This window comes from Pinus tabuliformis, chromosome 2_1 (assembly GCF_031772625.1).
Source record: "Pinus tabuliformis cultivar Carrire ecotype Pingquan chromosome 2_1, CPIR1, whole genome shotgun sequence".
Taxonomy (NCBI): Eukaryota; Viridiplantae; Streptophyta; class Pinopsida; order Pinales; family Pinaceae; genus Pinus; species Pinus tabuliformis.
The window spans coordinates 350,058,120-350,082,753 of record NC_142299.1 but is presented as its reverse complement, the minus strand read 5'-3'; the positions used below and the strand labels follow the sequence as shown (position 1 = coordinate 350,082,753).

At 35.0% G+C, this 24,634-nt stretch overlaps 1 pseudogene; it reads left to right on the top strand.

The window, feature by feature from the left end:
* The first annotated feature begins 5,871 nt into the window (after nucleotides 1-5,871).
* LOC149200294 (protein LATERAL BRANCHING OXIDOREDUCTASE 1-like) lies at nucleotides 5,872-24,365 on the top strand (annotated as a pseudogene).
* Nucleotides 24,366-24,634: the final 269 nt, after the last annotated feature.

The following is a 24,634-nucleotide window of genomic DNA, read 5'->3' as shown; positions in this document are numbered from 1 at the left end:
AATCCTTGTCATCCAGATTGGTGAAAACCACCATGAAGAATCCTTTGGCCCCTAGGTGGAGTCTTACATCCCCTCTATGTTTCCATTGCTGCTTGATCCATAAGCGCAGGGCTCATTCTATTGGCCATAAACCCATAAACTTGCAGGTCACTGCATGTTCTGCCATGTGTTCTCAGTAAGCCTATAGTTCTAGGTCAGAGATTATTACCCGTAGGTTTTCAGTGGCTTGGTTCTCTTTCTTTTTGGCACCCATAGTTGTTCCTTCCTGTTTTGCTTTACATTGGTTTAGATATTCCTCTTTCCCTATTCAATCATCCTCAAGCTCCTTCTCTTGTGATATCTGCTCTAGAAAAGGGTTTTTCCTATCTCTACCTATTATACTATTACTACCATTGATTTCTTTTTGTTTCTAGGTGTCTTTGGTCTCGACGTTTTTCTTTCCTTTATTGGTCAGATCCTCCTTTCCTGTCTTCTCAGATCCTGAGATTTGCACCCCGTCCAGTGTCGTTTTATCCTTGTGCATCATTGCCTGTTTATAAGATGGGGTCTCGTTGGACCCCACGTTTTTCATTTGTTGGGTCAAAACCTGCCCTCTTCTATGAAGCTTTGCAACTTTGGCACTGTCCTCCTCCAGATTTGGTACTGTGATTACATCTTGATCAGGTATTCTTCAAACCCTAGCCTAGCTTGTCCTTCTATTATTCTCGGCTCCGATCTTCTCTTTCTCTCTTTTGAGATAACTCATACAATTGGCATAATGTTAGTCCATGCTTCCTTTGATGTTATATTTTTTAAAGCCTTTGTGAGAGTATGATTTACTATTTAATTTACATCTTTATTACTTCTTCCTAACAAGGAACACTTAATCCCTTACATTGAATCATATATTTTTTCATTTCCTTTACTATATAATTCTTTCTTTTAGTGACATCATTTATTATGTTATATATTGAATAGTATTTTTCCTTTGAATAGCTCATGCATTATTTTAAATTGTGAATTTTTTGTCGACATGCTCACCTATGTTATCTATTATTATTATTTATATTTGATATCCATATTACTCTTCTAGAATGATCTTATAAGCCAAGAACAAGTAAAAACCATCACTTTTAAGTTTTAAGAAGTAAACCCAAGTGTATTTAGATAAGTAATGATTGAAAGTTAAGAAGTTTGTAGACCCAACTAATGAAGGAGAAGAAATTGGACTACCCAAATCACTATGAACAAGTTGCAAAGGCATTTAGGTGTGGCAAGATACATGTTTGTCAAAAACCTCTTAAGGATGTTTCCCAAGAATAAAACTAGTATAAAAACCATCTTGGAAAGAAATGAGATGAAGACTAGTCACCATATTTTGGTTACATAATTCTTGCAATGACTGATATTTAGATGATCAGATTGCTCATGCCAAAATTAGCTAAAATCATCATTATGAGAAATAAAAATTATGGGAAAGGGTGATGCTATAAAGTTGTCATTATTTTACAGCCAAGTAACATCATCAATTATCCCTATGGCTAGGACATGTTAAGGATATTTTAAATCTTTAATTACAACTTGGTGAGGAGAAACTTGTATTGTTTTACCTTCATTTGAAAGAGTAATATGATATATTGATAGGAGTTTGTAGGAAATATTAGGAACAAATAATACATTATTGAAATTACCATTATCTACTTGAGATATTCCAAAGCCCATAACATTAAGAGATCTACCATGAGAAACAAATATTCATTTGATGTTACAATCATTAAGACCATAAAAAAATTACTTTAGCCTTATCCATATGATGACATGCTCCATAATCAATAAGCCACCCATTATATCAAGAAGTAGAGGTTTCATTGAACGTGAAAGGAGAAGTAGAAAGTGCATATCCATGAGAATAAGTGTTAGAAGAAGAACCAAAATTATTGTATTGTTTGACAATTCCTAATTCCAAAGCCTCATTTTTTTAAAAACATTTAGACTCTAGACGACAGTCTTTCCCACAATAAATGAGATGTTTATCAATGTTTTGGCACTTTGATTTTGGTCCTTTTTGAACATTGAATTATAATATGTGTCAGAAATTTTGAGACCTTGTTTTTCTATTTTTGGAAGGATATTGCTTCTTTGGATGTTTTCTTTTACCTTTATATTGGTTCATGACTTCTTCATTATATGTACCTACAATATTGATCACTATAATATGAAATATTGTGTCTTCATTTCTAATGATAGAGTTAAAAAAATATTCAAGAGAAAGATTTTGATATGCATACCCTACAACTTCTCTGGTGGCATAAAATGTAGATATAAAGCTATAATATGCAAAACCAAGCTTAAAATATGTGTGTGTGTGTGTGTGTCTGTTGTGGTCATCCTTTAGATTGACTTGATATGCTTTAAGTAAATATGTAAGTGTTTTTAACTTAAGTAATTTTCAATGCAAGTGAAGTCATTAGGAATTAAGATCATGATTTGATTTTCAATTTGATGACTTCTAATCACATTAGATTCACCAGATAATTTTTCCATTTTTTTCCAACTTCATCCAAGACATTGATTATTTTTATATGAAATCAAAAATAAGGAGAAATGAATATTCCAATTAATTTGCTTTATTTGTCATTTTTACTATCTCATTTATATTTCTTATCAGAATCGCCTACATATTTTTATTTTTCCAAGGTAACCTGTTACAATAATTTACTTCTTAGTACATCCTCTATGGAATTTCCATTAGAAGTAATTTCTACTAGTAAAAAAACATTTATTTGCAATGGCCATATAACATTATCTATGTAATGTGATTTCAAAAGATAAAAATAACTATCTATATGGAAAACTCTTCACAAAAAAAGAGGTTGTTTGCAAAAGAAAATGGACATCGAATGTGAAAGTTATACCTTAAAAAAATTACATTAACAATAACAAAGAGCCCAATGTAGACTAGAAGTTGGCCCACATGATGATGATTTTTCCAAGAAATATTATTTCCCCTCACTAAATTTTTACATAAGTTTAATTTTACATATAAATTACTTAACAAAGTGACCCACTTTTATTAAAAAAAGAGAGAATCAGTTTTACAATTTAGTTACTTTATAGATGAGAGTTGGATGCATAACAAAATACTAAAAAAAATTGTTAAAATTATTTTACTGGTATATTTATTAGTGAAATACACTTTATGATAACGTTATGAAATAACTTAAATTTGAATAACCTTTTTTTAAAAGTAACATAAGAAGAACTCCGGATATGTTACTAAATAAAGTAACTTTTATCTAGGTGATTGAGTGCAAAAAAACATAATTATAATAGTGAAGAAGGATGTTGTTGTTGTTGTTGTTCTTTCACCTTGAAGTGTCTTCTTACCCAAAAAAAAATGTGTTCATCCAATAATAAACAATAGCTTGGAAGAAAGTTCAAGACTCAATAAGAATGTGGTTAGGTATCTAAAGGCTTACCTAGAAACTACATTCTTTCTCTCTATTTCTCACTTACCTAAATGACATAGAGCACACATTGTGTTTCTATTTTTTCCAATATTGCATAGAGTGCAATTTTGAAGTATATATAGATTGTAAACATTAACAAAATATATATAAAAACAATAAACCAAAATATGAACTTTGTAAACTTTTTAGAAAAAATAGCATATTTCAACTATATAACTCCAAATCCAATGAAAACCTCATGTCTCTCAAACAAAGTTTAAACACATTTTTAGATGAAACAAAAGCTATTTTTAACTTGAAAAATTCTCTAGATTCAATGGACCAATGTATTCTAGCAAAAAATGTACAAAATTAGTAAATCTCAAAAATGCAACAACACATGCTAAGGTCCAAGATCAACAACACCTAGAGTACCTCTTCAAATGGTTTGGATATCTTGTTTGGAAAAAAAAGTGTATTTGATACATCATAAACATTTTGAGTAGCGAGTCACACAAAAATATCAAGCATCATAATACCAATATTTTTACAAGGTTAAAACCCTCTAACAAAGAAATTGTTAGTGACCCCAAAGCAATTTTGTTAATGCAAAAAAAAAATATTATCCATGATCTATATTTAAATTACATCACCATTGGTATTGAAGAAAATATAAGTTTTTGGATAGCTCTATGCATAGAACATACATTAATAGTTGAATTATAATGAAATTAATGCATGTTGAATAAACATAGTTTTACATATATATACATTATAGTAAGTTTAACTTAACCAACTCATAAGTGTATAAATGTCGTAACATTAAGATATTTTCATCTTAATGGCTTTCACCCTATTCCAATGGCATTTAAGTTGGGTATTTGTATTTGGTTGTAACTTAACAAAAGACATTCTTAGGGCCCTTGAACTTTCCAAGAGTAATCACACCAAAACCTACACCACAAAATGATACTAAGCTATGATCCCTATAAGATATTGCAACATATTAATGACAATGAATGTCATTTTAAATTGTCTCCTCAATTAAAATGTCATTTTAAATTGTATCCTTAATTAAAAAATCTTGATATCTTCCATATCCAAATATAAAATTATGTCTTTCCTTTTTTTAAAGATAAAGTTCACAATGTCCATCCTAACCCTATTATTCGAAACCTCCCAGTTCACAATGTCCATCCTAACTATAGTATTGGAAACCTCTAACCACCATTTGTTGATAATATCTCTATGGGTGTGTACACTTATTCCACCAAACATTTCCTATTTTTTAGGCATCAAGCTCAAGTCCTAAATGGTGAGTACAATCCGCTTTTCAAGCATATTCCCCTAATTAGAAAGGAAAGTTAAGACAATTTGTCTCTACACTAGAAAGAAATGATAAAGTACATATGGTCAAGATATTCATAAATATAATTATGTTGAGTTTCATGATTTCCATATATATTTTAAAAATGATTTATAACATTATCAAAATTGTAGAATCTATGAAATCAAATGCTCAAAAAATATTTTGTATTATTCTTTTATATAAAATTATAATTTTTATCATGTCCATTACTAAATTACTAAATTGGTTTCTACAAAAATATTTTAAAATAATAAAAAATTATAATATATTATTATTTTTTCTACGAAATTGATTTCCAAAAAATACCCTTAAAATTAAATGACTGCTCCAACATTCTTTATTTTGTGGGATTGCAACTAAATACTCGAATTAACAGCACCTGTAAATCCATGGAGCTATGTATATCCCATACCATTTTCCTTTTTTTCCCTCGGGTCTGCACTTGTGTCAATACTCTATTTATGTATGACTAACCTCAATAGACGTTGCCGTCATTCCCAATATATTTATAAGATTTGGATATTGAATATTTTTAGGCATCTTCTTTTGCTTTAGGGTGACGACCCACCCACGCATGTTCCCGACAAAATTAAGCTGCGTGCTATTACAAACATAGAAGAAAATGAATGACTTGAAAATGATAGTGTGTTAGTTCAGGACTCGACATGAAAGGGGTGTCAAATCCCTGCGCCCTTGTCTCACCAATAAAAGGCAAAAAAAGGTACCATTGTCTCACGAACAAAAGGAAAAAAAAGGTACCATATTAAAACAAAAAAGAAAAGCATATTCAAAACTTGCCTCCCATTTGTCATAGAGATCTTTTGGAGGCAGATCAGACAATTATATACGACACTTGAACAGTAATAGTTTCCTATATCCCAGAATATATGCGGGCATATAATTGATGGCTGTACTGGATACCATGAGCAACACGTGTTCACTCTGGATTCCTCGAACCTTCACCTCTTTAACAGTATATATATCTATGTCAGTTGTAGTGTTTGATCAGTAATCATTCATTCAGTGTTTTCCTCGTCTGATACTTTGTTGTTGTAGGGCCACCCAGTCTTAGCAATGGCAGCTAAGGAAATGAAAGAAGCTGCTGCCGGTTCATGCACTAAATCTGATTGGAAGATTGATGATGTCCAGGAGTTGGTAAAATGTCATCCTCAAGCTGTTCCGGAAGAGATATATGAGACCCAAGGATGAGATCATGGGATCTGCAACAGGACTGGCAGTTTCCTCTGAATTGCATATACCTGTCATCGACATGGCCAAACTTCTCTTATGCCACGGCCCCTCCAGGGAGTATGAGATGGCCAAGCTGTTCGCTGCCTGCAAAGACTGGGGCTTCTTCTAGGTACTAATTAGGGCATTATTATAGATTGTGAAATGTTAGTTTAATCTAGTCATATTTATTTGATTTTCTGATTAATATAAACTGTAGGTTTTCAATAATGGGATTGAGGAAGGAACACTTAGGGGCATAATGGAAGTGGCCCTGGAGTTTTTCAAGCTCCCATTGGAAGAGAAGGAGAAGTACCCAATGAAGCCCGGGACTATCCAGGGATACGGCCATGGTTTTATCTTCTCGGAGGACCAGAAGCTGGACTGGTGTGATATGATGGCGTTGGGAACAATGCCCAAGGCTATCAGAAAGGAGAACCTTTGGCCAACCAAACCTCCTTATTTTAGGTGGTGCCAGTGCTCCCCGACCAATGTATATAATTGGCTTTGTATGAACATACAAACACTAATCATTTTAATAGGATCCATAAATTAGCATAGATTTATCTTAATAATTGATTTATCAATATTAGTGTATATTTATCAGTGTAAATTAGGGTTGAATCATAGATCTATTCTAATAATTGGTTTATCAATATAAGCGTGTATGGTTGAATTAAAAATTATTTTAATAGGATCTAAAAATCAGCATAGATTATTTTTACGCCGTAAGGCGTTTCCCTCTGAAATGAACTCCCCTAAATGCCTTTCTGTCCTAATCTTAACCATTAGATCTATTGTTAGACGATTGAACAATTATCTGTCGTTCAAAGAAAACATTAAAAGAACAGTTATTAGTTAAAAAATCAATTAAACCCAGCGCATCCTGTCTGTATACCTAGCCGGTTCGTCGTGTGCTGCACGAGCTTTTTCTGCAGGAGGAGGGCTAGGAGGATGAGGAGGGCCACGTAGGGCAGATTTTTCTATAGGAGAGGAGCGCCAAGAGGATGAGGAGGGCCGCGTAGGGGGGATTTTTTTGTATGAGGAGGAGCGCCAAGCCAGTTTTCTTGCTTTTGCTTTTGTTCTGTTTTTAGGGTTATCTTTTTTTTTTACTGGTTTTCTTGTTTGTGCAGGGATGCAAACCAACGGAGCGTAGGGATGCAAACCAATTGTCTCATTGTTCATGGAACAACTGAGCCGCAAGTTAATAGAGATTCAGGGGATTATACAGTTTATTTGTTTCGTAATTGGCAGGACAGAAGGGAAAGTTTTGTGCATGTTGCTAGGTATACCTCCACTACAAAGTTGTGGACAGTGCAGCCAATATCCATACTTGGAAATGGTATACCTCTCTTCTCCACAATTTTTCCCTCTCCTCTGTGGAGTTTTCGCTATGATAATGTGATTACTTGTGTCTCAAGCACTCGTGAATACTTTCATTATTCATGTGATAATAATAATAATAACAACCAACCCTATGCCATGGTCAATGGAAATTTGTTATTGAATGGGCCGACAATGATGGACTTCGAATATCATCATGGCAAGATATATTACTGTAATGTTTCACTGCCCACTTTTGTTACTTGTGGTGGACGACTGATAGTGGTTTGGTTTTGTTAGGGATTTTGAGGGATTTCGGTGGATTTTATTTTTGTTTATTTGCTTCTTTTGATTTCCTGAAAGACCATGTAATAATCCTATTGATGGTAGAGCTATATGCTGGTTATTTTTGCGGGGCTTGGTATTTGATGTTCTGTAAACTTGTCTGCTTTTTTATCTTGATCTCTATTGCTCTCAATCAGCTCTCTGTTGATCTATGTAATTGCAATCTGAATATGCACTATACGGTTTTACTATCTCATCGTTATGGTTTCTTACAAGGGACTTGATTTTTCATAGGATCTTTGTTTTTTTTCAAATGTTTATTTCCCAATTTGATTTTGTTAAACAAGGTATAGGTGGTTTCAGATCACATCCATAATGGGATTAATATTGAATCTAAATTAGGTTAAAGAAGAGTTGGGGTATTTATTTCCATTCTTCTCTTTTGTGATACAGGAATAATACATCAGGCATGCTGATGGTTGCCCCGTGTATTCAAAAGCAGAGAAGTAGTGTGTGATTCAGTGTTTGGAGGCTGCCATTAGACGAAGAACATTAGAGGTATGAGTCCAAGGATCGAATCCATGGTGGAAATTTATTCAAAACCCTAAGACTTGGGATTCCCGGTGCATTCAAATTTGATCCTTTTTAAATTTTAGTCGGCTTAGTGTGAATTTTGTTGATGATATTTTATGAATTCAAGGTATGCGACTGGAACTCTGCAGCAACGACCATGTTGGGCTTCTGTCGGAGGTGACTCGCATATTTAGAGAAAATGGGATGTCAGTTACAAAAGCAGAGGTGTCAACGCGGGGTGATAAGGTAGCTGATGTGTTCTATGTGACTGATACACCTGGAAACCCCGTTGATGCCAAGACAGTAGAAGTTGTTCGCCAAGAAATTGGACTAACAATCTTGCAAGTAAAAGACGACTGTATGCATACAAAATCTCTTCCAAGGGAACCTGCCATCCGATTCTCCCTTGGTGATCTCTTCAAATCAAAGTCAGAGCATTTTCTCTACAGTCTTGGATTGATAAAATCCTATTCTTAGATGTTGTATTTTGGGCCTCTCGCAATGGAATTAAGTAATTGCCTTTGAAGGTTGTAAGTATGGACGATGGTTCTCTAAAAACCATCGTCAGGGAAAATTTTAAGAACCCCCCCTAAATTTATAAATATAATAAATGGGCGAATCTCCATGGTATATAAGAAAAATGGAAGGCAATTTTATCAATAATATAATATGTATATATAATTTTTTGGCGAATCTCTCACGAGGCATGGCGAATATTTTACTCAATTATAAAATCTTGTAATATCTTGGCGAGTCTTTCACTAAATAATAAAACTTTGTAAAGTCCTAGTGAATCTTAGCATAGGCTACATGTTGGTTTAATTCCCCCATTTAAATAGGCTGCATTCCAGGTGAATACCATGGGTCAATACCATGTGCCATTTTGGTGAATACCATGGGTCAATACCATGTGCCATTTTTATTTTTATTAATTCTAATATTAGGGTTAATAATGGTTTTTTGCATGGCCCACGGGGCTTTGGATTGACGGTGAATGGGTGCACTGTTAAGGCACTCCTTGTGATAGGTCACCGGTTCAAATCCCCCGTGGGTGCGTAGGTTAGTCTTAAATAGAAAAAAAAAAAAAAAATAATGGTTTTTTGCATGGTATTAATAACAATATAGTCCATGGTATTTGTCCCATAGTATTTTGGCCATAGGTTTCACCTAAATATAACCCATTTTTTGAGTGTTCGTAAATATAAGGTGACTTATGGAGTAAATATAAAAAAATGTTTTATTTGTTTACCATACCTCTCGTTTATTTATATTTTTATTAATTTACCATACCTCTTTTACAAATATGGTATTTGGCCCATAGGATTCACTTAAATAAAATCTCTTTCTTGAGCCTTCATAAATAGAATGAGGGTTATGGACTAAATATAAAAAGAGGTTCTATTTATTTACGATACGTCTAGTTTATTTATATTTTTATTTATTTACCATACCTTTTGAGTAAGTATAAAAAGATGTTTTATTTATTTACCATACCTCCACTTTACTTATATTTTTATTTGTTTACACCCTTACATGTATATAAGGTGACTTATGGAGTAAATATAAAAAATGTTTTATTTATTTACCATACCTCTCATTTATTTATATTTTTATTAATTTACCATACCTCTTTTATAAATATGGTATTTGGCCCATAGGATTCACTTAAATAAAACCTATTCTTGAAAATGGGCGAATGGATTAACTTAAATAAAACCTATTCTTGAAAATGGGCGAATGGAAGGTTGTAAGTCCTAATTTCAAGGGCTAAATTTACCTTTTTTACCCTCTCCCTTAAAATAAGGTGGGCTATTTGAGGTGATTTGTAAAAATGTACTATGATACAAAATATTCACCCACTAAAAATTTAAAACCCCTTAATTTCGCCAAAGGGCGAACATTCGCCCCTAAAATTATCCTTGACCATCGTCGTTCATCTGTTTTCCACTGTGACAATTACCTTACTAAAGACAGAAATTGGGTACATCAATGCCAGGATCTGGAAAGCACAATGCCACTGGAATTTGCCAAATATGATTTGTTGATCATCGAACAAAAGACCAGCAATGGAGAACTATTCACCACACTGGCTGAACATGGCCCTATCATTTGATGACCTAGGAATTGCGAAATTGACCTGATCATAGAGAAGTGTGAAAAATTGGTAGAACTGAAAGAAGACAGTGCTAATTACAGTGGTGGTAGGAGAAAGGAACTAAATCCACCTAATCTAGAATTGCTTATACAAGTTGTACAAATTACAAGCTGATAAATAGTCTTTGTTCTACAGAATGACAACTCTTCAAACTACACAGGTAAAGACCATTGACGAATCACAGTGTTAACATAGATTCTAGTGCTTGACATAGATTCTTAGCACTTCTTGGCCTTGTACGAAGTAAAATACTCCTTTTAGCCACTGGAGGTTTCCTTTGAAAAGTAGAAGGCATGATCCCAAGTCTATTTGCAAGAATTGGGCAGACTGATGGAGAAGGAATTGGATACTACTAGACTTCCTGCTGAACATCTGAATTTGAAAGGAGTGTGATTTGGTAGGAGATTGGTACAGCACGAGGTGACAATTTTGGGCAATTGCTGGTATTTTTTGCTTTCCTTCATCGAATAGGAACTGCACCCCACCTTTCTGTTTAGAGATTCCTGGTCAGTGGTATGTTTTCACTGGATCAACTAATACAGTGCTTCCTCCTTCTTTCTTAAATCATTTGAATCCACTGGCACTTCTGATCACTTTCACTTCTTATACCGTTGTATTGATGATGTAAAACATGTAAATAATTCTATAGCAAATTCAATGGAGTTGGCCTCTGGATGATCATAGTTCATTGTTTGTGATCGACTTGACTGGGGTTTGGCCTCTATATAGCTCTGTATCCTCTGTTTCTTTATCAACCCATAATAATAAAAGTTTATTACAAATGTGTGTGGTGATTGTTTGTGCTATTGTTCTTTGTATTATGTTTGGCACTTTTTATGAAGTAACCGCGATGATGATACTTCAAGTATTTCGGGGCAATGTTGATTTTCTCTGTCTGATTTATAAGATTTCTGTTGTTATTTCACGGGAGGTTTCTATGCGCTGTATCATCTCCAAGTGCAACCGAGCATAGTTAACAACAAATCATGAACTCGTATGGAAAATGAGCTTTCAAAGGATCTAAAGAAAGTGAATTCTCAAGGAATTTATGTCTTATTTTTAAAACTAGGGTTTTAAGTATATCACAATGTTCTTTAAATGTCCTCAAGTCAATGGTAATGGTTGTTAGAGAGCCGTGGACTTACAGGAACAAAGAATAATGAATTTCAAGAAAATGTTGTGTTCAAAGATATCTTTACAGTGTTGAAGTACAAGTAAGCATTGCATTACATAAAATGGATAACTAAATAATTTTAATGATAAGACAATCGATATGATTTATATATGGCTTAAAATGAAAAGTAACTCATCTAAAATAGGAAAAACAATCAACGTTAATCATCTTAAATGCATTTGGATCTTCATCTCAGATACTTTGATTTGCAAAGCTTGGGGACCTATCTTAGATACTTTGACTTGCAAAGCTTGGGGACCTATCTTAGATACTTCGACTTGCATAACTTGGGGACCTTGGACGAATCTAACCAATTAGTAATTTGACCTTCTATTGTGAATCAACAATATCCATAAAAGGTCAAATTGTATGATGAAATTGATGTTTCATAGCTCATTTCTCAACACAACTATCTGAAACTTTTTAGAGGTGAAATTGTCTTATGTACACTCTACCATGATTGCAATTTCTTAAATCCAAAACATAGTTCAAAGTTTCGTAAACTTCACTTTTGTTAATGACTCTACAAAAATAATAATGATGTGGTCACTTATCTTGCAATAAATAAGATTCACAATATCTTTATTTTGTTAAATAATGGGCATGAAGCCTCCACATACACTATTTTACTATGAACAAGAAGATTCACAATATCTTTATTTTGTCAAATAATGGGCATGGAGAGCATAGGTCTCGAGGCTTCCTGTGACGGTTTATTTTTGGTGGCTCAGTCTGACTTTACTTTATTTGTTGTCAATCCTCTCATTGCCAAGTTCAAATGTTTGCCAAGGATTCATCCACATGCTAAAGGCTATTATAAATTTGTCAAGTGTCTCATTGTTCATGGAACAACTAAGCTGCAAGTTAATAGAGATTCAGGGGATTATACAGTTTATTTGTTTGGTAATTGGTAGGACAAAAGGTATTTGATGTTCTATAAACTTGTCTGCTTTTTGATCTGGATCTCTGTTTCTCTCAATGAGCTCTCTGTTGATCTCTGTAATTGCAATGTGAATATGCACTATACAGTTTTACTATCTCATTGTTATGGTTTCTTATAAGGGACTTGATTTTTCATAGGATATTTGTTTTTTTTCAAATGTTTATTTCCTAATTTGATTTTGTTAAACCAGGTATAGGTGGTTTCAGATCACATCCCTAATGGGATTAATATTGAATCTAAATTAGGTTAGAGAAGAGTTGGGGTATTTACTTCCGTTCTTCTCTTTTGTGATACAGGAGTACTACATTAGACATACTGATGGTTGCCTCGTGTATTTAGAAGCAGAGAAGCAGCGTGTAATTCAGTGTTTGGAGGCTGCCATTAGATGAAGAACATCAGAGGTATGAGTCCAAGGATCGAATCCATGGTGGAAACTTATTCAAAATCCTAAGACTTGGGATTCCCGGTGCATTCAAATTTGATCCTTTTTAAATTTTAGTCACCTTAGTGTGAGTTTTGTTGATGATATTTTATGAATTCAGGGTATACGACAGGAACTCTGTACCAACGACCGTGTTGGGCTTCTTTCGGAGGTGACTCGCATATTTAGAGAACATCGGATGTCAGTTACAAAAGCAGAGGTGTCAACACGGGGTGATAAGGTAGCTGATGTGTTCTATGTGACTGATACAACTAGAAACCCCGTTGATGCCAAGACAGTAGAAGCTGTTCACCAAGAAATTGGACTAACAATCTTGCAAGTAAAAGACGATTGTATGCATACAAAATCTCCTCCAAGGGAACCTGCCATCTGATTCTCCCTTGGTGATCACCTCAAATCAAAGTCAGAGTGTTTTCTCTATAGTCTTGGATTGATAAAATCCTATTCTTAGATGTTTTCTTTTGGGCCTCTTGCAACGAAATTAAGTAATTGCCTTTGAAGGTTGTATGTATGGACGATGGTTCTCTAAAAACCATCATCGTTCATCTGTTTTCCACTGTGACAATTACCTTGCTAAAGACAGAAATTGGGTACAACAATGCCAGGATCTGGAAAGCACAATACCACTTGGATTTGCCAAATATGATTTGTTGATCATCGAACAGAAGACCAGCAATGGAGAACTATTCACCACACTGGCCGAACATGGCCCTGTCATTTGATGACCCAGGAATTGTGAAATTGACCTCATCATAGAGAAGTGTGCAAAATTGGTAGAACTAAAAGAAGACAATGCTAATTACAGTGGTGGTAGGAGAAAGGAACTAAATCCACCTAATCTAGAATTTCTTATACAAGTTGTACAAATTACAAGTTGATAAATAGTCTTTGTTCTACAGAATGACAACTCTTCAAACTACACAGGTAAAGACCATTTATGAATCACAGTGTTAACATAGATTCCAGTGCTTGACATAGATTCTTAGCGCTTCTTGGCCTTGTAGGAAGTAAAATACTCCTTTTAGCCACTAGAGGTTTTCTTTGAAAGTAGAAGGCATGATCCCAAGTCTATCTGCAAGAATTGGGCAGACTGATGGAGAAGGCATTGGATACTACTAGACTTCTTGCTGAACATCTGAATTTAAATGAAGTGTGATTTGGTAGGAGATTGGTACATCACGAGGTGACAATTTGGGGCAATTGTTAGTATTTTTTGCTTTCCTTCATCGAATAGGAACTGCACCCCACCTTTCTATTTAGAGATTCCTGGTCAGTGGTATGTTTTCACTGGATCAGATAATACAGTGCTTCCCCATTCTTTCTTAAATCATTTGAATCCACTGGCACTTATGATCACTTACACTTCTTATACCGTTGTATTGATGATGCAAAATATGTAAATAATTGTATAGAAAATTCAATGGAGTTGGCCTCTGGATGATCATAGTTCATTGTTTATGATTGACTTGACTGGGGGTTTGCCTTTGTATAGCTCTGTATCCTCTTTTTCTTTATCAGCCCATAATAATAAAAGTTTATTACAAATGGGTGTGGTGCTTCTTTGTGCTATTGTTCTTTCTATTATGTTTGGCACTTTTTATGAAGTAACTGCGATGATGATACTTTAGGTATTTCATGGCAATGTTGATTTGGTCTGTCTGATTTATAAGATTTATGTTGTTATTTCACGGGAGGTTGCTATGCACTGTATCATCTCCAAGTGCAGCCGAGGATAATTAACAACAAATCATGAACTCCTATGGAAAATGAGCTTTCAAAGGATCTAAAGAAAGTGATTTCTCAAGGAATTTATGTCTTATTTTTAAAACTAGGGTTTTAAGTATATCACAATGTTCTTTAAATGTCCTCAAGTCAATGGTAATGGTTGTTAGAGAGCTGTGGAGTTACAGGAAAGATGAATAATGAATTTCAAGAAAATGTTGTGTTCAAAGATATCTTTATAGTGTTGAAGAACAAGTAAGCATTGCCTGACATAAAAAGGATAACTAAATAATTTTAATGATAAGACAATCTGTATGATTTATATATGGCTTAAAATTAAAAGTATCTCATCTAAAATAGGAAAAACAATCAACATTAATCATCTTAAATGAATTTGGATCTTCATCTCAGATACTTTGATTTGCAAAGCTTGGGGACCTATCTTAGATACTTTGACTTGCAAAGCTTGGGGACCTATCTTAGATACTTCGACTTGCATAACTTGGGGACCTTGGACGAATCTAACCAATTAGTAATTTGACCTTCCATTGTGAATCAACAATATCCATAAAAGGTCAAATTATATGATGAAATTGATGTTTCAAAGCTCATTTGTCAACACAACTATCTGAAACTTTTTAGAGGTGAAATTGTCTTATGTACACTCTACCATGATTGCAATTTTTTAAATCCAAAACATAGTTCAAAGTTTCGTAAACTTGTATTTTGTTAATGACTCTGCAAAAATATTAATGATGTGATCACTTATCTTGCAATAAATAAGATTCACAATATATTTATTTTGTCAAATAATGGGCATGAAACCTCCACATACACTATTTTACTATGAACAAGAAGATTCACAATATCTTTATTTTGTCAAATAATGGGCATGAAGACTCCACATACACTATTTTACTATGAACAAGAAGATTTTGTATTACATAATACATTGGAATTTATTGCTCAAACGAGAAGCCAACCTCATCCATTATGTGGATTCACATTGATTTTGTCAACATTAAATGCACCTTTATATTCAATTTTAGTGGTCAATAGTTCTGCCTGCTTCTTACAAGACCAAAGTAACTGACTAGTTTCATATTCTTAATGCAGTACTTCATACTGTGCTAATATGTATCTTTCATAAGCAATCCTTTTTGTGGCCTCTAAGCAGCTCTCTTTCATATCCTACATGAATTTGTAGACCACACTAACATCAAATAATATATCAAATCTGCTATGAATCAAGTAAATGAGGCTCCAGTAGTCCTCTTGTAGAGAGTACCATTAATTTTCAAAGGCGCACTCAGTCAATTTCTCTCTTGATTGATATGGTGCCAAAAATGGTTTATAATGTTCCATCCTAAACATGTATAATGAATGGTGATTTATATTTAGGTAAATAAACATATTGTTATCCATTTGCAAAACTTGGCTTCCATAAGGAAAAATACAACACACTCAGGTTTGTAATTCTAAATATCTTTGTTTATTGTTTTTCCAAACCCAAAATTAGGTTGACACTACTTCAATTTATGATTAAGTCACCAACATGTAAATATTATCACTTGCACATTTATGATTAAGTCACCAACATGTAAGTGTCATCATTTGCAAAATATAAACACTACAATCAAATTCATGATGCTTGAAACCAAAACTAATAATCAATCAATCTTCTTATACCACACTATGGAGGCTTGCTTCAAAGTGTAAAAGGATTTCTTTAGTAGACAAACAAGATTGTGGCCCTTCTCAAAACCTTGGGTTGCTCCATATAAATCTCCTCATTGAACACACCATGTAAAAAAATTGCTCCATATAAATCTCCTTAGTGAGAACACCATGTAAAAGAACACTATTGACATCCAATTGATGTATGTTATAACTCTTATACACAATGAATAATTTGTGAAAGAATAAGTAGATAAGAGTTCATATTTGCAATAGGTGCAAAGATTTCAATGTAGTCAATATGAATATGATCTTGTTGAGAGAAGATTTTTGTGACGAGTAAATTTATGTTTCTCAATAACACTTACAGATGGTAAATTTAGTCTTGTAGACCACTAGACATTTCATCACATTCTTTCTTTATGCCTGGGGAACTAAGTCTCAACTTTTACTTTTCATCAAAGGAATTGCACTCTTTAGTCATATCATTCTCCCATTTAGATTAAACTTGTGCATCTGAATGTCTATTGAGATCAATTCCTTTAGGATACATGCCATGAAAGAAACACTAACACACTATTTCTATCAAGTCTTTCTTGATTCATTTATCGTACGTACATTAACATCGACAATTTCAATTGTCTTAGTCAACCATTGGAGAAGACAAATGTCCCTTATAGATGGAATTTTTGTATCAGATTCATCATGAGAATTCATAGTCAAATGATTAGATAAGCCATTTCTTGTAGTTAATTATGTTGGGAAAGATCCACTCGAAGTGAAATCTGTTACACTAGTTGATTGCGTAGTGGAAAAGCTAGTCAATGCATTAGTTAACGTTGTATAATAATATGCTAATATAGAATTTGTCCTATTCTCAAATGCATCATTGCTTAATAATCCATATGGGGACTTTAGTCTGGCAACCCTCGGAAGTCTACTTGTTAAAAGACAACATCCCACTTGCAAATAACTTTTCATTTTATTAGAATGAACAATTTGTAGGCATTTTCCAATTTGTAGCAAATTGTAACCTTCATGGCCAACCTTCAAGCAACAAAATTTGTTACAATTAGATGATTTATCAAATAAAGAACAGATCTTCATACATGTATGATTTTTATTTTTGCAATCATGACTCCCATCATAACCTTCCAAATTTCGGCATTCCTCCAATTCATTTCCTTGGTGTGATTCAAGAGAGCAATATGTGCACTTTTCATTGCAACAATGGTTACCCATACAAGAGTGATTAGAGGAATGGCCCTTCTCTAGAGCACATCGCCAAAAACATATAAAACATTTACAAACACATACAGAGAGTCCCTATTTCAGTTCTGCAAGTGATAAAATTGCCTCCAGTTGCAAATTTTGTACATCAGTATTCCCAGAAAATTCTGCAGTGTTGCAGTGAAGCCACTTTTCAACATGATCACGTTGTCTATCAGACAATGCCATTAAGAAGTCGAGAAATTTAGAGTGCCAAAAATCACCATTTTTGCCTCTCCTTTCCAAGACACATTCTAGTTTCGATCTGAGACGATACAAAATTTTTCTATTTGACGTAGATTCATCCAGAGCTGCAAGCTCCAAGCCAGTGTCTTGCAAATCAAGAAGGAGATCCCCAATTACCATAGGAGCATCACTTACCTCTTCCTCTGAGTCAAATTGGCAGCCTCCAAACATTGAATCATGATTAGATAAGCCATTGCTTGTAGTCAATTATGCATGGATTCATTTGACTATGAATTGGCTGTAGATAATACAAATGTATTGCGTGCATTCCAAATTGTGCTCAAGGAGATTTACAGTAATGTGAGCAAGAAAATGTTGAATTCAGATTCCTATAAGTCTCAATTGTCTCTCAACAGAGTTAATATTATGGATGTATATGGAGATGGGGATGGAGTGGAACCACCCAAGACAAATAATTCTTGCTGCTGAGGATTCAGAGAAAAAGCTCCTTTGTTTCTGGGCCTTCTTCAAATAATTGTCTGTGTGTCCTTAATTGGAAGAAAAAATATGTAGCATAAGCTATCAACATGATGATGCTGCTGACTGTAGACAGTTGTAATGTTGATACAGCTTCTTCACTATATGCCATAGATTGTTGAAGGGCCAAGGGTAGCATGAGACACAGTGAAGCCATCATGAGAAGACTGGAGTCGATTCCAGAAATAACCTACGTCATATAGCAATACAACACCCATGGTTAGGCCCTAATGAATGAATATCATGAGCAAGTCGGACTTGTTTTGGCGTCCTAGGTTGTTAAAGAAAAACTAAAAATATATCACATGCCTTGTCAAACCATTTTTCTTTTTTCATGTTGGCAATTCCTCCACAAAAGAGAGATGTGCCAAGCACAAAAAGTAAGTTGGAAAGCATAGAGCCTAGTAGAGAATACTTGACCACATTGGTCTTGCCATGGTAAAGTGAAAACACTGCAATGAGCATCTCTGTTGCATTTCCACATGTGGCGTTGAGCAGCCCACCAACTATAGGAGAATTAATTAACAATATATTTTCATCAGTTACTTCAAAATGTCAAACAGTTTCTCATATATATCAATTAGCTCATATCTTTTATCCACGAATATGAGTACATAGTCCATATACATATAAGAATCTCACTTGTTGGTCTAGTGTAGAATGCAATTTGTCTGCAACAATTTACAACAAAACATCAAATCGTAGAACCAACAAACATAATATTTTATGAAGCCACTACACTGCAGTGACCATTCCAAGTGTATAAAAAATTGCAGTACAAGGTATAGATTACACGTAACCTATGTACATATACCATGCAATTTTTCACTTAGTCGGTGACAAAGCCTATATGTTCAGCAAGAGGTGCAAGGCCAAGCAAACTTATGATGAACACCCAAACCTGCAAACAAAAGAATGTGGAAAATGATGCCAGAAAAATTTACAGAATATGTCAGAAATGATAAACTTTCAAGTAGCATGAACCCTCTGTCCTTTCTATTGATAAACTTACAAAAATGATGCTACTTTCAATAAAGAGCTTGAAAGATAACATTTTATTGTTAGATTGCTTACAATAGATGGGCTGGAGCTTCCATTTCTGGTTGCTCTGTTTCTTCCACTCAAAGAGGATGAGTTCATTTCCATCACGTATTCCTCCAACATGGCTATCTACAGCTTTCGCATCCATATTCAAATTAGTGTTGTCACAGGCCTCAGACATTGATACCTATTTCCAACATCTGCACTTAAGGTCCACAGAACAGACTACTCTGCCTTGTCATGATTATAATCTGCCAAGTATATATGTTCAACAACATTCAACAAAAACTATGGATTAGGGGACCACCGTTGTAAACAGCTCTGTTGCAGCCCATAATGCCCAAGACCCTGGCATTCTAAAACCCTGAGTTAAGGTGGTTTATAGCATTGCAGTGAATAAGACTTCTCTACATATCCAGAGGAGAGGCTATATTAAACAATGAAACTAAAAGGAAAAGGGAAATAGAAAGTTTTACCTGGTCCCATTCTTTATCCCCGTGTTTCAGATCATGTCTGGTGGCCTTGTTCACCAAGGAAAATGCTGGGAAGCTAGCTTCATCCTTGACTCGAAGGCCCCATGAATCTACTTTGATCCATTGCTGACAAAAGGTTCCATCAAATAGGGGAATAAGGATAGTGATCAATCATCAATTATTAGATGAAAAAATGCTTTCAGTGAGCTTCAAATAAAGTAGCTCAAATTGATGAACATACCTGATGAGGATCATGTGGGTTTTCCAGTACAAGCACTGCAACATCACCACGAGCAGCCAAGAAAAACTTTGGGTTGGCTTCATAATGGATCTTAACCATATGTCCTTGTGGCTCGACATTAGCCTGTGGTGGATAGAATGAACTCTGCTCACCTCATGGTGGATGGACTCCTTGTGAAGCACCCATTATTCAATTTACCAACAAATATTAAAAATCAACACTCACCCAATTACGCCTGAACCTGAAGGTGACATCCCCTGGGTGGTGAGCTGCAGAGCAGAGGAATTGCTTGGGCTGGAGTTTTGTGGTGAGCTGCAGGCGCCGAGTCGAGGAGGAAGGTGAGTGAGCTGCAGGGGCCGAGTTGTGTTGGTTGGGGGAGTAGCCCGCGGTTTAGCAATTCCTCCATTTCGAATTGGAAAGGGCATCAACTCTCTGCTGCGGCAATTCCAGTGCTGATCCGATCTATCAGAGAATGTCAGGATTGCCATCTTCGATCCGATCCGTCAGGAAATGTCAGGAAATGAATGTGGAGCGGTGGACGGGGGGTGGCGGAGCTACGGGAGGGTGGCGGAGGACGGAGGAATTACTGACGACCAGAGCCGGACAATTTTCTGGGCAGCGACAGAAACCAGGAAAATCCTTCGCCTAGGTAGACTACTCCAAAAAAATAAATTGTGTAAATACAAACAACACACCCTACAAAGTGATGTCTTCTTGAATATTCATCAATATGAATGATTTTCCTTTCACAGTTGTTGTGTTTTGATTCTTTATGAATAGGAATTGATTCATTCAACTAAAATTGGTATTGTTGATTTGGATGGCACTTTTCTTGTCCAGCTTGATGATTGGGTGCTGTGCCGAATTTATAAGAAAAATGGTCATTCTCAGAGAGTACAAGGGGTAGAACGAGATGAATCACCAAATGCGGATGAAGTGATGGCTTCTTTGCCTGATATTGATCAGCAAAACAAACTGCAACTGCCCAAAGTTGCCTCTTTCAGTGGGTTGTTGGAGAGTGACAATCCTTTTGTAGATGGTTTTTAAACGATGAAACCATGGATGGCAATGGAAACAACAGCAGACTACCTCCAGTCCAGTCCTCTAACCTCTCTCAAAACAATTTCAGAAATAACAATGACAACAATAGCGATTGCCAATATGAAGTTGTCCCAAAACAAGAAGAATTAGCAGTGGAGAACGACAACAAATTCAATTCTCTCAAGAGGACCCTCTCCTTAGCATATGGGGACGATGAAACCAACCCTGCAAAGAGATTCAACAACATGCAGAACAACTACAGCTACAACGTCAACAATAATGTTTCAGCCTTGCTTAATTCAATGCAGCCCAATCAAACTTTCCAACAATAGAACTTCCTAAGCGCATTGAATGACAGTCAACACAATTTTAGACTTCCCTACATTCAGAACATGCATTGGCCCACCTAAGCAAACAGAAAAAAATACTTCAATTCCAGACGCACAGGTATGCAAATGCGTTTGGCCTTGATGGCAGCTGTATATCAGAAACAACTTCGGCTGTCTAGTCTAGGAAGACGAAGACATGCCACTGGTGAGATTGTAAACTACATAGTTGTAGATGTATATCGTTTTGGAGAGTTTCAGTGGTGGCTGCATTGGGGTTGGACCGTCCCTTTGCAAATTTGTGTAGCAATTGGCATCCTTTTTGCCACAGTTGGATGGGCAGCTATTCCAAGTTTTCTCATCATCATTCTTACTCTCATTCTAAACAAACCTCTAGCCAAAACCCTCCAGAAGTGCCAAAACTCTAGCCAAAAACTCTGCTGGCTCTAATTCTTTAGGGCATTCAGACTTCTGGATACTCTGCAGAAAAACAATTCAATGCCTATGAAAAAAATTGCAGTGTAGCATGAAAATCAGATTATGCATGTTTAAACTGATATAATATGCAGCTTTCATCATAAAAATTAAAATGCTAGCACATACTACTTGACAGAGAATTACCATTTAGAATAACCATAATTGTCCAAAAAGACATAGTTGGCACAAATGCCGCTTGAATGAAAATAACGTTGAAGCACAATTCCCATTCTAAAATCTAATTTCTGCATCCCTGTAATAAAAGTGGCATCATATAGAATGTTTCAAGATAGGTCTGCAATTAGCTAAGTAATTGGACTGTTGAGATGCCATGATGGATGAAAGTTGTATATATTATTATTCTCCAAGGACCATGGAGCTAACTAAAATCCATTTTTATATGATTTGTGACACAGGCAGAGTTAGTCAATATTACCATGCTAGGAGTAATGAGCAAGAGATGTCTCTGTGTACGATGTTTCCATGGAATATAATAGGCATAGGAACAGTGTGGGTTGGAGGAAAATACAAAGCTCCTTCATGAGCCCAAGCATTTGTTTTCACCTCCTTATCAACCACCTGTGGCTTCTCTGTGTCATAAGGAATATATCCTAGCGGGGATTCAATTCATCACAATGTGATATGATTTAAGGTCTTCATATTTCAAGGGAAATACATTAGAATGTTGTTTGAAAAGATTAACATACCTCTCCATAAAATTTTGTATATCAATATGGATACCTAGTTGTTGTTCGCGTGAATTCATTTGTTTAACGTCACCTTCAACTAGGCAATCTTTAAGGTATCTAAACAAGTTCAATGGATATTTATGACTACTTTTATTCTATTTCATATCCACTTTAACCCCAGAATAGGGTTTTCGGCATGACTTCCTCAATTCAAACTCATTATCATCGACCCTTGCTTTCAAAAAACCCCATTCACATTTCAATATTCTTCCACACACTATGCCTTACGTTTCCTTTGCAACATTAGATGCAAATGCTAGTAATAATTGTTTGATCAATATTTGCTTTTATTCATCAATTATTTGATCAATATTTGCTTTTATTTATCATATTAAATTAGGGTTTAATCTAAATTCTTTAGCCTTGAAACCCCATTCACATTTCAATATTCTTCCACACACTATGCCTTAAGTTTCCTTTGCAACATTAGATGCAAATGCTAGTAATAATTGTTTGATCAATATTTGCTTTTATTCATCAATTATTTGATCAATATTTGCTTTTAGGGTTTAATCTAAATTCTTTAGCCTTGAATCAATCAGCTAATTTTGACAACATTAGCTTATTTTTATCCGACTAATATCCGAGTAAATTAGGGTTTAATAAAAATTCTTTATTGCCCGCAATTTAGGGCCAAGTAATTGGTTCCAGTTAAATACGATAAACAAGATAAAGTTTATATGGATTATTTTATTAATAATTATTAGGTTGCGCTGTTCGTCCCACACAACTTTGAATAAGTATATATCTCCAAAGACCCTGCAAAAGTCTGTCATTTGTTTCTTGCATTTACTCCACGCTTAAGGTGAGTTCGTGTATTTATTGCTGCCTTCTTGCCGTGCAGGGATATTTTGGAAGCTTATTCAGCCGATGTTTTGAAGTTGTGTAGAACTATCCTCCGCCTCATTGCCGAGAATCTCCATCTGAAGCCCGACTTCTTTAACCACATGTTTGGAGAAAACGTACAAGCGGTGCGCATGAATTACTACCCGCCCTGCAGCAGGCCTGACCTTGTTCTAGGTTTAAGCGCTCACTCGGACGGTAGTGCTCTCAGTGTATTGGTCCAAGGCGATGAGCCAACAGGCCTGCAAATTCTTAACAACAACCGTTGGATTTCTGCGAAACCAATACCCGGTGCACTGGTCGTCAATATCGGTGACACTTTAGAGGTTAGTATATATCTATAAACCCAAAAGACCATATATTCTTATAGACCCAAAAGCAATATAAATCCATGGTTTCCAGCAATGAATACTCTCACGAAACTTTTGTGAACCCAAAGTAGTACAAGTCCATGTTTTGCAGCAATTTGCGACTTTTGTTATTCAATTGTCTTTGTCATCACTTGAATCACAATTGGAAAAGTAATGCTCTTTTCAATCTTTTGAGATTTTTGCTGCTCAATTCAGTCTTCATTGACATTTGAAGTTTATTGGCAAATGTTATATGTAGGTCTTGACTAATGGAAAATTCAAGAGTATTGAACACAGGGCAGTGACAAACATGAAGAAGGAAAGATTGTCTATGGTCACATTCCATGCTCCAAGTTATGATGTGGATGTAGGTCCTTTGCCCCAGTTTATAGATGAAGATCATCCACGTCTCTACAGAACATATAAACATGCAGACTACAATCGCCATTATCTTTCCAATAAGCTATCTGGCAAAAAATCACTGGAGTTTGCCAAGATAAATCCTTCAAAATGATAAATTTTATCGTTAATCACTCAACCTTCTGCGAACATAGTTTTTCCTTTCCATGTAATTACTAGATCTCATAATGTTTTGCTCTAGGCATTATCATGTTGTTCTCATTACCGTAATCAATATATTTAATAAAATTGTGCTGTACTCGTTATTATTCTGTTACCTTAGTTTCCATTTCATCGGTTAAGGTTCATAAGGTCACATTTGCTTCATTGCCAGTTATTCAACAATGTTATGTAAAAATGGCATGTAAAAAAATTCATTGTTTT